The 15201-nt window shown below is 39.5% G+C and overlaps 1 protein-coding gene across 2 annotated transcripts in view; it reads right to left on the minus strand.

Moving 5' to 3' along the window:
• MARCHF3 (membrane associated ring-CH-type finger 3) overlaps positions 1–15201 on the minus strand; it is a 180040-nt gene that overhangs the window by 52747 nt on the left and 112092 nt on the right. The gene's annotated exons all lie outside the window — the stretch shown is intronic.

Genomic DNA, 15201 nt, shown 5'->3' on the forward strand with positions numbered 1-15201 from the left:
CAGCAGATCTTGGGATATATCAGTCTCAATCACATGAGCCAATTCCTTGTTTTTTTTTTTTTTTTTTTTTTTTTTTTTTTATTAAATGTGTGTGTGTGTGTGTGTGTGTGTGTGTGTGTGTGTGTGTATCACTATTGGTTCTGTTTCTCTGGAGGAATAACAAAGAGCTAAGAATCTAAAAAGTATATATGTATATAGTGCATGTGAGGGTATGTTCATATATATATATACATATATATATATACATACACACAGTCATGTGTCACTTAATGGGACAATTTTGAGAAATGTGTTGTTAGGCAATTTTGTTAATGTTCATATGTGAACATCATAGAGTGTACTTACACAAACTAAGATGGTCATGACATCACTTGGGGATACAATCACATGGAACCACTGCTGTATATGTGGTTTGTTGTTGACTAAAATATTGTTAAATTGCATATGACTACACAGGCATATGTAGCTTTAAGATTCATAAATGTAAGTAAATCCCTAATTATCTTCTTGGTGATGCCTACATTATGTAAAAAGTCATCTTTTTACACACTAAGAGGTAGATGATTGGGGTATGCTGATCAGAGGTGACACATCTCTTCTGAGCATGGGTGACGAACCCTCATACATACATTTGGTGGTATGTATCAAAAACTTCAAAATAGTTGTTTATTTCCTTTCAGGAACTAACTTACCTTCCTCCCTCCCTCCCTTCCTTTCTTCCCTCCTTCCCTCCTCAGAACTGGGATTGAACCCAGGGATGCTTTACCCACTGAGCTATATTCCCCAGCCTTTTAATTTTGGACACAGGATGTTGTTATGTTGCTCAGGTTGGCCTGAAACCTACAATCCTCCTGCCTCAGCCTCCTGAGTCATTGGGATAACAGGCATGCCACCTTGCCTGGCATTAGCAATCTATTTTTAGAACATGACATTTGAGTCTTTTTTTTTTTTTTTAAGTAATCTATTTTATGAACATAATCAGAAATGCACACAGAACTTATGTGCTATTGGCAGTACTGTTTTACACTCTGCAGTGTTCCTTTCTTACAGCACAACATGACACAACATTCGGTTGGAGAAAGGCTAAATAAAAGAGTATATCATATTATGGATTATCAGTAGGTTAATAATATTACTTTTATAATAAATGTTTAATGGCTCTGGAAAATACCATATAAGGCCATGTGAAAGAAGGACATACAAAAAAAAAAAAAAAAAAAAAGGCATACAAGTACTAGTACTTATAATTTCAAGTATAATTTACCAAAGAGGGAAAGATGGTATATCTATATATGAGCAGTGGCTCTCCCTAGATATAAGTGAGAATTACCTCATTTTTATTGTTTATGCTTTTTGCATTTTCTAATTTTTCTGAAATAAAAAATATTTATACTATATTTAGAAAAAAAGGTTGAAGAAATAACATTTTATAACCCTTAAGAGAGGAAGCATGTTAAACCATCTCCAGAGAAAACAAACAATAAATACAGAAATCAAACCCAAACAAGCCCAACCCTACCTCAAAAAGCACACACCCTCATCATAAATAATCCAAAAGGCAATCAGAGGATTTCCTTTATTCTCTAGGCGCAGAAAGGACATTATAGATCTCCAGGGAAGGAAATTCAACAACCTCTCCTCACCACAGCCTGCTCCAGGAAACAGCTGGGTGAGTGGGGAGACCCCTGGGTCAGGCCCCAGAGGCCCCAGGCTGCTGACTGGCCGTGGGATCACCCAGGTGTCATTTACTCTCCCTCACCTTCAGGTCTTTCATCAGGAATACATGAGAACTGAATCGGTCTCTGAGCTACAGTGGGTGTTGTCAGAATAAAATGAAGTACAACTTCACAAGTACCCCCAAGTGCACAGCACTGCAGCAGTGTAACAACCGGTCACCGGTGTTCACCACAAGGTCATGGCTGAATCTTCCAGTGACTCCTCTTCCTCCCTTGGTGGCAGCCACAGATGTCAATAGTGGAGAGACAAAATTACCCAGACAAGATACTCCCTCTTTTCTCCCCTATACAATACAATGTGCCTAAATTAACATTTGGTTGTTTTTTTTTTTTTTTTTCTTTTTAACCAGAAATATGCCAACTTAAATTAAAAATCCATATATTTAACAGGAGTCATATTCTTGCTAGAGAAGACAAATCTATACACAGGAGCTAGCTGCAATAATCTGCCAAGCTTTTACAAAGCACCATTTATCATTCCTCTTTAGAATTTATACATTGAAATTGCCTGGCCAGCAACTGTGCACTGAAACACGTGGCCTCATGAAAACTGGTGCATAGTGTCACCTCGTTTGTTTCACAGAGAGGAAACCAAAGCAAAGGGATCTGATGATTTTCTCACCACCCTAAATTACTGGAAGAACCTGATGAATTCCACTTCTGACTCCAATTTCTGTGACTTGCTATCACTATTTTTTAAAATTTAATACTGATTAAATACCAGGGGACTTTTAGTCATTCTTTTTGGGGTAGGGTGAAAAGGAAGAGTGGGGCATGAGGAATAAAAAAAACAAAAACTTTTCCTCCACAGGTTAGAGTTAACAAAGTTGGTGATTTCTCCAGCAATGACAAACATATTCCACTAAAAAGCATCCTGAGTTTCCTAATCATACTGAGTACCACTGCAGCCTTAAGAGAAAATATACTTTTTTTTTTCTTTCTTTTTGGCAGTACTGGGGATTGAACCCAGAAGTGTTCTAATTCTGAGCTACATCTCCAGCCCTTTTTAATTTTATTTTGAGACAGGGTCTCTTGATAAGACTCCCAATTTTGAAATAGGAAGAAATCTTGGTATTTAATGCTTGGGGCCAAGACAGTGTGTAAAGGTGCAGGATTTCATGATTAAATTTTATAATATATCATTGTAGCAGCTACCATTGACATTGATGAGCACCTCAGCTTTTTTTCAATCCACATTTTACTAACTTAGAGGAGAATATAATTCTCAGCTCTGCTGGCCTGATTCTATATAATTTCATTTTTGTGTTTTAAAAGCTGAGAGTTAACAGGTAGGGCAAAGTAGTAGAAAATAATATGGAAACACCCCTTATAGACAATTCATTCTCCTTCGCATTTCCAAAGTCCCATGCTGTGTGTGCAACTTCTCTTCATATCTGTGAGTCATCACACATTTTCTAGGCATCAACAACTCACTCATTTCCCATCTTCTGCAATGATTTATTCCCCTCCCCACACCCCCCAGCACTTTAGAACTGTAGGCAAGAAAGTTCTGGGAGCTGTCTTACTGAATTACAGAAAATTAGAATCTGGTTCAAGGGAAATAACTTCACATGTGCATTACAATGAAGAAAATGTAATATTTCCTCAGTTTTGCAGAAGCCAAAATAAATAATTTTCCCTGCCTCTTACCCATAACAAGAAAATCTATACCATGATTTCCTTCAGCTACTAAAATCAGGTATTTTGGGAATGAAAAAGGGAGTCTAAGATTGTCTTCTCATTGAATGAAAGTGAGTCCTGTGGATATATGAACTGCTAAAGTTGCAAATGGTTATTTTTCTTAGAAAACCTTACAAAGGTTGTCAGAGGATACTGTGTAATAATAGCATGTGTACAAATTCCTGTCGGCATTGATTCTACAACAAGCATAACCTTATGCTAGGGTTGATTTAAACAGGTGACCCTCCAGTTAAACACTGTTATTATTATTTATTCATTGACAGTTCCCTCCCCTTGGGTATATCTTCCCTATGTGAAAAGGTTACCATCAGCATCTCACTCCCATGATACCTCTCTTCCTGCCCTTTCATTTGAAAGAAAGGATTCCCTAGGTGGCATAAACTTTGGCCAGGGCTGTTGAAAGGTCTAGGAGTGGATGGGATAAGAGAACACTTAGTACTCCCCTGGCTACTACCTATTCTTCATTTATTTCTCACCCCTTACCCTTCCTACATCATCTGTGCTAGGTGTTCAACTTTCACTATGATTCCTTTTGCTACATGGTAGGGTATTAACAAATAAAACCAAGAAATGTAATATCTTGGAAGAACTGGAATATCTTGGAAATTACTGTTAGCAACTCTGGGAAATAATTTGTTATAATTTTAACACCAAAGATTCTTTAGGATTTGTTATGGTTTAGATGTAGTGTCCCCCCAAAACTCACATGTGAGACAATGCAAGAAGGTTTGATTGAAGGAGAAATGATTGGGTCATGAGAGTCTTAACCCAATCAGTGAGTTAATCCCCTGATAGGGATTAATTGATAGGGGATTAACTGAGTGGTAACTGAAGTGGTAGGGTGTGGCTGGAGGAGGTGGGAATCAGGGTGTGGCTTTAGGGTACATATTTTATATCTGGAGAGTGGAGACTCTCTCTCTCTGCTTTCTGATGATATGAGCTGCTTCCCTCCGCCACACCCTTCTGCCATGATGTGCAGCCTCACCTTGAGCCCTGAGGAATGGAGCCTGTCTTCTATGAACGAGGACCTCTGAAAACGTGAACCCTCAAATAAACCTTTTCTCTTCTATAATTGTGCTGCTCAGACCCTTTTAGTCACAGCACTGAAAAAGCTGACTAAAACGGGATTAAAAATACTTAAGTCCCAAATTTAAGACTCGAGGAGAAAGGAATCCAAATACTGTAGATTCTTGTTATTCATGGTAGTATTCAATAAATTGCTACAAACACTGAATGAGTGAACACTGGGCATTGCTCCTAGAGGAAATACAGGGTTAGATTCCTATGAGTCACTGGACAGCGTTTTCATCCATTGATCAACACACAGCCTTGTTTTATGTGAGTCCCTGCTTGAAAACACTTTATTTAACACACGTGTTGATTCATTATCATTGCACTTCATTATCATTGCACTTACAGTCAACAGCACTGTACTTGTAGCTGAACAAGTTTATCTAACACACATATTCTCTCTGTAAGGGACTTCACAGCCTTCTTGCACTCACGAACACTAGATAGAGTTTTAGAACTGCCCTGGGAGATCACTAACCAAAGCACAAAAATGTGAAAACCGTGGCATTGAACAGACTACAGAAAGGATATTTTTTTTAACCTAACAGAGCTAAAACAAGAAGGCAGAGTGTTGTTAGAATGTGAATGTGGAATGGCTCAAAGTTTTCACTACTCTGTGCATGTCCATTGATGATTGTGAAATTGCTTTGAGTATTGACTTGGGGGTTATAAATACATCTTAGCAAGTAAGGGAATTTGCAAATATGGAATCCATGAATGAGGATTGATCATACAAATTCTACCTTTATCCAATAGCAGATCATGCTTTGTTTATTCCCCTTTTCTCCTAAATTCTCTCCTATTCTCCTTTTCTCTTTTTTTAAAATATTGTTTTTATTTGTAAATGGACGGAGTACCTTTATTTTCTTTCTTTATTATTTTTATGTGGTGCTGAGGATTGAACCCAGTGAGTGCCTCACATGTGCTAAGCAAGTGCTCTACCACTGAGGTACAACCCCAGCTCCTTCCTTTTCTCTTAATGGCCTCAATTAATCTTCCATGATGAGCAGTGAGAGATATTTTTATGGTATATGCTATCATAATTACAGTGAAACTATGTATTATTTTTTCAAGTAAATGGAAGTTAGAATCTTTGATTTTCATAAATTAATTAATGCAATGTGGGTGCAGAAATACATAACCATGAATTCACAAAATTTCCTCCATTTTCCTGTCTTAGAAAATGGGAAAAGTTTTGAGTCTGAGTTATCATTGAAAAAATTCAAAAATTAATTTTTATAATCCAGGTAAAACTACCATTAATGCATTGTAACTTACTCAGCTTCAGAAAAGGTCTATTCAGAATTTGGTACAGTGATGAACAATTACTAAAAACTCTAGAAAACGAGAGGTGCTTAATGGAACATATGCAAAACATATGCCTCTGTTCTTTTAAATGCTTTTGTGCTGAACTGTTTTTCAGGAGCTTTCCAACACTGCAGGTAAGAGCAGAAGTTCAAATCTAGTTTTTAAAAGTTGTTGATTTCTCTAAACTGTGGTGGAAAAATCTTGACACCATTCACCCAACAAGGAGATGTAATAAGTAGAAAAAAAACAAACCAGGTGGGAAGATTCACACTTGTAAGCAACGGTTTTCAGAATTGTGCTTAGGTTTTCAAAACTTAAGTCAAAGTATGTGTTATATATGTTAACAGTGCCCCATGGACTAGAATCTGAATAAGGCAGGGTTGACTTGCACCTATGTCTAAGACAAGATTAAAGTAAGATTCTGGAAGGATAACTGTTCACGTTTGGACATAACCCCTGAAAAGTAGACCCATTCATTCACATATTCACTCACTGATTTATTTGTCAGTTTGTAGGCCTGTGTGTGCCTGGGACCCTTCTGCTGTTAGAACTGCCATCATGTACCCTGATCCCATTGCCACTATTGCTTCCATCTAAAACAGACATCCCAGCATTCAGCCTGTGGAAGAAGCGTTGGAAGGAAATGAGAGCTGATTCTGTGAGGTATATGCACACAATGCAGGTATCTCATATCCACTAACACTAAACAGTTCATCTCAGTTACTTGAAGCAGCTCTGTGCAGTATATTATTATTAATGGAATATACAATTGTGGTGCTCTCTAGATTCAAGGAGCTGTCTTCCTGCTTAGTGATTCCTACCTAAAATTAACTCGTAACCCCACCACAGCTATCTTAGAGACTGAAAGGAAGCCCTCTTGAGCATTCTAGCTAATCACATTGTGGCTTTAAAAAATGGTATTGAAAAGTTTCCACCACTCCCCTCATGGTTTAAGAAGCAATAAAAACCTTGAAAGCCTCCACATAGCCACTGTAGCATTTACTGATTAAATCTTAACTCTTTAGGGGATATGTCTGTTAGTTAATCTAGGCAGAAGTCAGCAAACCTTTTCTGTAATGGAACAGACAGTAAATATTTTAGGTCTTGCGACTATATGGTCTCTGTCACAACCACTCAACTCTGCTATTGTAGCATGGAAACAGCTCCAGGCATTAAACAAACAAGCACAGCTGAATTTCAATAAACTTTTCATTTTGGACACTGAAATTCAAATTTCATGTTATTTTCATGTGTCATAAAATACTAGTCTTCCTTTTAGTTTTGTTTAAAAAAATTTAGGCATGTAAAAGCAATTACCTTGGCCTGAAACTGCAGATATAGTCCCTGCCCTATGGGAATTTACCATTTAAAGCAATGAACATTGATGCAAACATACAAATACAATCCAGAGAAATAACTACACCCGACATGGTAAGATGAAAGGTTAGGATAAACCACTGATGCTAGATTTTTAATGTCCTTGTAAGTTTTTATTGATGACTGTATTTTGCAAGGGATGTCTTAGGCCATTTAAAGTCACTGGTAAATTTACATAAAGAAGAAAAATCATCAGAGTTCTTGTCATCTCTCATTCTAACTCTGTACTTTCTTGGGGCAGTTTTCTGACAACTGTTTGGAAATTTCCTTAGAAACACAACTTACTAAGACATTCCCAAACTCAAATGTTAGATAGCATCGTATCTCCCTACTGTTGGCTAGGTTTTTGTTTCCTAGGGTTTACATCAAATAAGAATGCTAAAATACCTCAGTGTCTTATTGAGAAAAAAACAGTTATTAAAGGACATAAAAACAATACCAAGTGTTTGCTATATAGAAAGCTCTGCTCCCAGCATTTAGCCTGTATCATCTCATTTAATCATTACAATGGTCCCTTGAGACAGAGACTATTTTTTAATTGTTATTTCTGTATTAGTAGGAAATTACAACACAAAGGGATTTAGTTTCTTGCCTATGGTCACATACCAGAATTTCAACCTAAGCATCAAATTTGAATCTCTGGTCTTTACCACTTAACATGCAATATATCCATAAAGTGTAGTCACCCTTCCCTGCATCATTCCCCTCTGTCCTTCAGCCTCTTCATGTGTCCAACTATCCGCTTTCACACTCGGAGCAGGTACATAGATGTGGGGAGCTGTCCTGATGAGTAAAGGAAAGCGGGGCTGGAACTCAGGAGATTTTGGTCTTAGCTCAGGGGTGAGCTGTGTGACCCTGTATATATCACTTAACCTCTGGGAGACCCAGTTTCTTCATCTACAAAACAACACCTGTCTTCAGGGAAGTGACCAAATAACACAATGTATGTGGAAGTATAATAATCTCTAAGGAATGAGTAATTGTTGGTCATTATTTTAATTACATGATATTTTCCTTGCCTGACCCATTCTGTCCATACTTCTTATGAAAAAGCAATACATTTGACTTCATATTTTACACAAACCGTACCCTTCTCTTGCCTGACTCTTCTTTTCCTATTCCTCCTTTCTTTTAATTCACTGAGGAGATATACAATGTTCAGCAAGGCAAGATGGTGCTTCCCCTTCACTGCATCCCTAACAGAGATAACAAGATAGACATACAATGGTGCAGGAGTCAGATGGTACTGTCTCATCCATCTCTTCCCTACTCTGCATTCAGTGAAGCCATACTGATGGCTTGGAATTGACAACAGTGGGAGTATTTATGTTATGGAGTTGACAAATGTTACAAATTACTTCCCTTCTCCAACCAGAGAGCTGGTTGTTAAACATTTACCAGTACACCTCTGGATTTAGAAGTAAAATAGTAAAATATCACAAATGTTAAGAATGAGATAGTCCATAGTTGTCTGGAAGCATGAAGGATTACTTACCATAGTTATGGCACATGGGTAGTAGCATTCAGAAGTGTCCTGAAATGTCAGTGATGAAAGGAGCCAGGCAGGGAAAGAGGCGTGCAAAGACCCAGAGCGTTAGAGAAACTGCAGGCAATTTCTTCTGGTTGTGGTGCACAGTAGAAGGGAGGAGAGAAGAATGAAGCTGAAGAGGTAAGAGGTACCATTTGACCCCGAGGAGAGTGGGCAGCTACCAGTGGGTTTTGAGGCGGTTAGTGAAGAGCTCCTCACATGCCTGGCTCCTCAGTTGCCCCACAGGCATCCAAGCACAGAGTAACTAAGCAGGGAGCAGAAGCATGTGCTTCTGCAGGGGAGGGAACCTGTCAGCTGCCTTAAAACTCTGCTTATCTACTGGTCCAGGTCAGTTTCTCACGTTCTAGGTGCAGATCCATTAGTCAGTGTTGAAATCAGTTTAGGTGGTCCAGAGCAGCACTTCAAAAATGAAATAAAAATTGAATAAGAAACAAACACCAGAGTCCACCTAGGTTTGAAGGGTAAGTTTTGTGGAAGTATGAACGGGATTGCCTTGAGAAATGTATCCCTGAGGACCAGAGTTAAGAAGTGTGGAAACCCCTGCTTCAACAGGAAACCTCCTGTGAACTCTGGGGGGTTGGGGCTGGAAGAGGGACAAGAGAAGCAGAGTCAGCCTGCCCTTTCTCAGCCTCAGGAGCCAGAAATGTCTCGGTAAGGGATTCTTTCCTCTGGGTTTCTAGGGCTTTTCAGTTTCCAATTAAAAAAAAAAAAAAAAAAAAAATTGATGCTCCTTCAGCCAGGCAGAAGCCCAGGCTTTATCTGTTCCCTCTAAAACCAAGAAAGAGGAAAGTTCATGGAAGTGGCCCCAAAGGCCAGGGAGGGAGAGAGCTGCTTCTACATAGGGGTGTGTGTATGTTGGGGGATGGGAACTAAGGACTTTCAACTGCCCTATTTGGACTAATACCAGACTCCAGCTGTGAGTCAAACTCAGTAACTGGAACCTTGGAAGGCAAGTTGCTGCCCAACCACTTGGCACATAAAGGAACTAAGCATGTGAAATTGACTTTTAGTTTGGTGTATCCCAGAAAGATAATTCTATATGTGAACAGATTTTAGAATAATTCGTTTTCAACATATGTCAAAATATATCCAGTTTGCCCTTTGGAGTTGTAAAAACTGTTTGGCATTTCTTTTTTCCTTTTCAGTTAAAAAAAAAAAAGGAAAGTAACGGCAGAGGCCTGGTCAGTATTTGGCAGAAAAAAACAAGCCCCCCATGATGATTTAGTTTCCTCAGTCACCACAGGGCTCACTCCCCAGGCATATGCAATTGGCACTAGATTAGCTGCCGACATTTATTGACAAAGGAATTAATCTTCACCAATGATGTTTTTTAAAGTCCATTCTTTACAGGGAACTGTGACCGACATCAGGGTTCCTTTACTTTCCTCTTTTCCCTCCTGATAAAAGTGGCTAAAAATAACCTCTTAAACCCCTGATTCCACTGTGGAAGGTGCAGGAAAAAAGAACGAAAGAATGCGGTGGGTGGGGAGGTGGGAACGAGCAGAGCATAGAGAATTTTTAGGGCAGCGAAACTACTCTGAATGGTACTATATGATGGATACATTACACATTTGTCCAAACCCAGGGAGTGTGCAACACCAAGAGAAAGCCCTAATGTTAACTATGGGCTTTGGGTGATTATGATGTGTCAGAATGGGCCCATCAGTTGTATGCACATGCCCATCCATTGGGAGATGTTGATGATGCAGGTGACTGTGTGTATGTGTGTGGGGTTATGGTTACATGGGCAATCTCTGTATCTACCTCTTAATTTTTTGTGACCCCCAAGAGTGCTTTAAGAAACAAGTTTTTAGTTTTAAAAAATTAACCCAAATAAACAATGTATATATTCATGGAAAACAAAAAAATCTTTTCCCTGGTGAGGGATATGCCCAATTCAAGCAATCATTGAAATCACAGGCATTGAGACCACCCTCACACCAGGTGTGGGAGTGCAGAACAGATCTCCTAAACATGACAGCTGTGCATGTGGCCAGAGAGGACCTCTTATTAATGAGCTGCAGGTATCCAATTGCTGGCTTAACTGCTTTTTCCTTACCATACTTTTCCCTCATCAAAAACATCTTTTACTGGAGGGAAAATGCAATACATAGTTCCCAGTCAATGAAACAATGTCAAAGCAGGAACTGCCCACTCCCTTTTCCCAGATCTTACCAGGAGCCCCTCTCACCCCACCCCAGATGGGCCCCTGCCAGGCTCCACTGGGTACTTCAGTGGGACTACCCATTTTCCTAGTCTGTTAATAATTTCTATTTGAACATCCAGTGCCTGCAGCTGGATAGGACTTGTGACAAATCACACAAAGGGAAAAGAATGCTTTACCCCTGATAACTTCCGTGCTGCACTGAGAAACAATACATAGAATGAAAATTTATGAGAGAACCAAAATCTGAAAGCAGCCTCCTGTTGTGTCCCCGGGGTCTCTGTTACATGGAGTTCTGCGTGATGATCTTTCAGCTAGGTCCTAGGGGCATTTTTCTTAACTGCCCATGGATTCACCATCTCTGTGTCAAGGTCAACAGTGTAAAATTTGGTGATAACTATAGAAAGACTGGTGTACAAAGAAGACAGAAACAACAAGGAACTTAAAATTGTGGATGTACCCTCCATGGGTTGGTGCTGATGTGATGTTATAAAGTATGACTTAAATATCTCCATCTGGCAGGAGTGAGCTAAGAAAGGGGTGGTGAGAGCAGGCTTCTTGGACAGGTAGCAATTGTGTGCATTTTTCTAAGTATGCCTTTGTCAGCTGCAGCTGTGGAGTGGGGAAGGTGAACAATGAGGGCAGATAGAGAGGACAGAGGATTCTTGCCATCCTGAAGGGAAATCTTGGTAATCAACAAGGCTTATGATACAAGAATAAAAAATCTTTTGAACAGAATTTTAATTTTATTCAAAGGAAATCCCAGTGGAGGAAATACCTTAAAAGACATTACTTAGGAGGTAAACAGTTATAAATGCCTTCAAATCTAAATGCCAACTCCTACATGAACATATGTTAAAGAAAACAAGGCACTTGCAAGCTAATAAATGATGTGAAATCTCAACTTAATCCTCCCTAGAGGATTTAATTATCCTATGAAACTGATCTCCCATTAAAGATCATAATACACAAATCATTCAAACCAAGAAAAGTATGGGGATATTGCAATGGTTGATGTATTTACAAATAATGTTTATAGTGGTTCTGATGGAACAGAAAATACACAATGTCTTCCAGGACAGATTACATTTGACACCGTGAGTACCCTCCAAAGGTTGAGCTTTGTCCCAAAAAACCTAATCCCCTTTATCTTAAAGTCCTGGGCCAAAACTAGGACTTAAGCTGTAAAAGAAAAATTCTCTACCTCTCTCCCTTCCAGCCACCCTCATCCACGACCCAGTCACTGACACAGGTGAGTACCTCCCAGGAGGTCCTGAAGGTACAGACACATGGCAAGCAGGTGTGTTACCCCTCACTTCCCTTCTGGTTGCCAAAGGAATCATGGAAATCCCAGCATAATTCAAGGGCAGATGTTGCTAGGGAGTTGGGATCAGAGAAGCAAAGTAAATGCTTTTAAGGTACTTCCTTCCTTCTTTACGGAGAATAGTTAGGCCAGGGTTAGAGATCTGAGAAGGAAGGGATCAAACTTTGCAAAAAGAGAGAAATAGCTGTGGCCAAGAAATAGCTGTGGCAGAAGTAATGGAAATAGCTTTTGTGATCCTACAGTCATTTCTTAGAAAGGGGTCCTAACTGGTTAGACATAATCCATATACCCACATGATGAAACACTATGTTACGCATCCTATTCTTTGACCTCCACCCCTACCTTTCCAGCTCACTCCCTCAAGTATTCCAACGCCAACAATCTTTTTTTTTTTTTTTTTTTTTTGGTACCAGGGCTTGAATCCAGGAGCACTTAACCACTGAGCCACATCCCGAGTGCTTTTTAATTTTTCATTTTGAGACAGAGTCTCATTAAGTTGTTTAGGGCCTCACTAAGTTGCTGAGGCTGGTTTTGAATTTGTGATCCTCCTGCCTCAGCCTCCTGAGTTGCTGGGATTATAGGTGTGCACCACACACCCAGCTCCAACAATCTTTTGACTCCCATGGGACCTTTGGTTCATTGATCCATTGATTTTCACTTTCCCTCCACCCCCTTATGCCCTCTATTCCCTTCTGACTCACTTTAAACAAGTGGTCCATGACTGTAATCAATCTCTTACATGTACCGCAACTTCTGTCTAGTCTTGGTAAAACTATGATCCAACTCCACCACATCTATGTCTGTACACATGCTGCTGAACATGGCTAGAGAAAAACAGACTGTGTGGAACAGACTTGCTTTCAATGCATGACTTAGGGAGCTCTGATGCTGCCAGCAATCATTCCTCACTCCATGCATTTACAGGTTCTCACTTTCCTTGACAATTTTACAAGGACCTTTCTTCCCTCAAACCTCCAACCCCTTCTCCCCATCCTCATTGGAAGCTGATTACCTGGCTTCCCACTTCATGGAGAAAGTGAAACAATCCAAAAAGACCTTCCACAGACCCTTTCCCCTACCCCTCACCTACAGAGACTCTACACCTCCACTTGTGACCACATATGAACCACTGTGCTCCTCCATTTCTATGCTAGATTCCATCCCCTTACATGGCTTCTTTAGGACTCACTCTAGCAGCCTTCAATCTTTTCAACACCATCAAATTTCTCCCTTTTTGAACTATTCTCCATAGCATATAAATATGTGGCTATTTCTCCCATCTAAAAAGAAAAAGAAAAAGAAAAAAAAACAAAACAAAATCCTTTTTTGCCCTATGTATTCTGTAGCTAATCACCTCATTTCTTGCTCCCCTTGCAAAAAAATCTCCTTAAAAGAGAGAGTTTCTCCTTTTCTTTCCTCTCTTTTTCAGCTTTACTGAGGTACAACTGGAATACTCTAAAGTGCACAAATTGAAAATGTACGACATGATCAGTTTTGACATCTGTATATGCCATAAGACCACAACCACAATCAAGAAAATAAACCTTTCCATCACACTCCAGAGTTCCTTTCTCCATCTTTCCCTTCTCTCTTATACCCATTCCTATCAAGCTTCTGGCATTGATACTCCACTAAAACAGTTCATCAAGGTCATGGGTTATATTCACATTGCTAAGTTCAACAGCTTGTCCTTGGTTCTCATCTTATTTGACCTCTCCACAGCATGCCACCTAATTGTTTTCTCCTTCCACTGTGGAACACTTTCTTCACTTGACTTCCGGAACATTGCATTTGACTGGCTTCCCTCCAGCCTCTCTCCCAGGCTGCTCACTAGTTCCTCCCCTTCTTACTAATCATTTACACTAGAGAGCCCCATGATCCTCCTCTCCATCTACACTCACTCCTTTTATGATCCTCCACAAGTAGCAGGGTTAACCCCAAATTTCTATCTCCATCCCAGACCTCTCTCCTCTATTCTCTACTTGTATGCCCAACTGCTATTTAACATCTCCATATTGCTGAGTAGAGACCTCTCAAATTTAACACGACAAAAGCAGAACTCTTGAATCCACCATCCCCAACACAAAAATTGCTCTACTTGTAGTTGTCTTCATCTCAATTGACTGCATTTCCATCCTTCCAAAAGCACACGCCACTAAAGACTCAGTCATTCTTGATTAGTTTCTTTCATCCCTGCCATCAAATCCATCAGAAAAATCTAGGTGGTCCTATTTGTAAAACATATCTAAAATCTAATCACTTTTACTACCTCTACTGCTTCCACCCTGGTCTTAGCCACTGTTGTCTCTTGCTTGGATCATTATATAATGGTCCCTGAATCTTCTTTCCCCTATTGTCCATTTTTCACATGGAAGTCATATTGATTCTTCAAAAAATCATCCCTCTTTTCCAAATTTTCCAACGGATTCCCTTAAAATAAAAGGCAACATTGCTATAATGGCATAAAGGGACTTACGTATTTGAGCCCTTCCCCCATTATGCCTCTGACCCTATCTCTGACTCACTGGCTCCACTTCAGTTACCTACTTTCCCTGGTGTGCTTTTGCATTGGTTATTCCTTCTGCTTAAAGTGCTTTCTCTCTCGTGCAGTCACTTTGGAAAACCATCTGGTAAGAAGTTAAACACAGAATTACTACATGACCTAACCACTCCACTCCTAGTTATGTATGCAAGAGAAGTGAAAACATATGTTCCCATAAGAACTTGTATATGAATGTTCATAGCAACATTATTCATGACAGTCCCAAAGTGGAAACAACACAAATACCCATTGACTGATGAATAGATAATCAATATGTGGTCTATCCACATATCCACATACTTTATTTGGCCATAAAGGAATTGTACTGAACATGCTATGACACGAATGAACTTTGAAGGCATGATGCTAAGTGAAAGAAACCAAGCACACAAGGCCACACATTGAGTGATTCCATTTACATGAAATGTC

The sequence above is a fragment of the Sciurus vulgaris genome (assembly GCF_902686455.1).
Source record: "Sciurus vulgaris genome assembly, chromosome: 6".
In the NCBI taxonomy this organism is placed as follows: domain Eukaryota; kingdom Metazoa; phylum Chordata; class Mammalia; order Rodentia; family Sciuridae; genus Sciurus; species Sciurus vulgaris.